The sequence below is a fragment of the Solanum lycopersicum genome, chromosome 1 (genome assembly GCF_036512215.1).
Source record: "Solanum lycopersicum chromosome 1, SLM_r2.1".
Taxonomy (NCBI): Eukaryota; Viridiplantae; Streptophyta; class Magnoliopsida; order Solanales; family Solanaceae; genus Solanum; species Solanum lycopersicum.
The window spans coordinates 22,551,189-22,553,438 of record NC_090800.1 but is presented as its reverse complement, the minus strand read 5'-3'; the positions used below and the strand labels follow the sequence as shown (position 1 = coordinate 22,553,438).

Sequence of the window (2,250 nt, the reverse complement as noted above, 5' to 3'; positions counted from 1 at the left end):
ATACTCATCGGATGTATTTGTACTATCTTCTATATTTCATTATATTGCTAGGCTTAAATTTTTATTCTTTGTGGTTTGATAATATTCAAAAGAATACAAATGACAATAAGCAACATCAATTTGATGTCAGGAGTTCAAATATTCTTCTTTGACCTAGAAGTAATAACCTTTTTTTTTTCTGCAGGAACATACGAGATTGAAGCTTTTACAATGTCGTTTAATAAACAAGAAAAGATTGAAGTTTTTGGGATGGAAAAATGAAATTCTCTTACATGGAGATGGGAGGACCTTAAAATTATATGTTGGTGAAGATAATCAGTACTTCGACCTATTCCTATAAATCTCTGTAATTCCTCATGTTTGTCCTGCTTGGCAATCAGCTTATTCTGACCAACGTCTCTGGAATATACTCAACTTGTAAGTTACATAGTCAAATTTCATTAGAGTAGCAATACCGCTGTATATATATGTGGATACTCCTTCTCGTGAAATATTGACCTGCATCCTAAAGATTTTTTTTGAACCTTTGTCACGGAAACATACTGACATTGGTCATTCATTACAATTTCTATGTTTAGAACAATCAGTTGACTTATATTGTCAAGAGGTATTCCCCTCTAAACTTTAATCTTTCTATAGTATTGTACTTTAAATGAAGAAACTGTGTAGCAAGCGTCTGACATAAATTTGGACAGCTAATAAAATCTCTTCTTTTTCATGTGTCCACGACTCAAATACCTTGTTATGCCTACTTGGGATAAACTATAAAAGAAAACAATATGCACTGCTTTACATGCATGGAAAGATGTTGAATCATTCATTATGCCTAGTTCAGAAGAACCTGCATATGTCATCAAGAAAATTTGCAAAAATATTTCTGAGGTTAAGAATATGACTCCATTGCGACATACAATTTGTATCTGCACTTGTCTCATTTGTTCCAAACTTGAATGTTTTGAATGTGAGGTGTACGGAGTTATCTAAACACGATTTGGTTATTCTCTTGTAGGGGCTGAAAAAATTGAAAGTGTTCGATATATCGCATTGTGAAATTATTGAATACCTTCCTCCACCAGCACCAATGAAAATTCTAATCAAACTTGATGAATCCATTCTGGAAAAAGTGTCTAGGTTACTAACCTCCATGTCTCAGCACACTCTAAATTATGAAGGGTTCATGAGGTGGTATAAGTATGAAGACTTCTGGAAAGTGGATTTCTTAAGTCAAAAATTCTTCGCAAGTAATTATTTGAGTCCTTTGACATTGCTCCTTGAGTTAAGAGCGATGAATGTTTGTTTTGCACGCTGATTCAAATGGTTCTGTTATTGCTAATTTGCGACTAAAGCCAATATTACTTGAATAGGTGAACGAATCACAAAAGTTAGATGAGAATCTTGTAAAATTAACTCGAGAAGTCCAAAATGGGGAAAACCTTGATTTCACATTAACAAAGTATGGTGTCTTACTTTATCAAAACATTCTATGCGTCCCTAATGATGAAAAATTGAGGAGAAAAATATTGAAAGAAGCACATACTTCATCATATGCAATGCATCCTGGAGGTACAAAGATGTACCACACCATAAAAGAATATTAATTATGGAATGGTATGACGAGAGACATTCTGGAGTTCATTTAAAAATGTTTGGTTTGTCAACAATTAAAGGTTTATGTCACGACCCAAACCGGGTTGCGACTGGAACCCACACTTACCCTCCTACGTGAGCGAACCAACCAATCTAACCTTAACATTTCAATGTAATAACAACAGAAAGTAATGCGGAAGACTTAAACTCATTAATAATAATCAATAATCAACTTCTATAACTCAAAACTTATCATTCCCCAAAATCTGGAAGTCATCATCACAAGAACATCTATGATCAAATTACTAAACTAAGAGTATTCTAAGAAGCTAAAACAAATAAAAGCTAGTCCATGCCGGAAGCTCAAGGCATCAAGACATGAAGGAGAAGATCCAGTCCAAGCTAGAAGCATTAGCTCACCCTGAAGATCCGGTGTGACGAAGACTGGCTAGAGTTGCGGTTGAGTTGAAGACGATGGCACGTTTGCTGCACTCTACAAATAACAAAGAAGAAGACAATAAAAGTAGAGGTCAGTAGAAAACACGGGTACTGAGTAGATATCATCGGTCAACTCAAAATAGAAAACAGTATGTATTAAGCAATATCATAAAATCAACTAATATCCTTAGCATGCAGCATTTACAGTTACCATAACCCTTGGTT

At 34.6% G+C, this 2,250-nt stretch overlaps 1 pseudogene; it reads left to right on the top strand.

The window, feature by feature from the left end:
* Positions 1-340: 340 nt before the first annotated feature.
* LOC112940658 (F-box/LRR-repeat protein At3g48880-like) lies at positions 341-1,309 on the top strand (annotated as a pseudogene).
* The last annotated feature ends 941 nt before the right edge of the window (positions 1,310-2,250 follow it).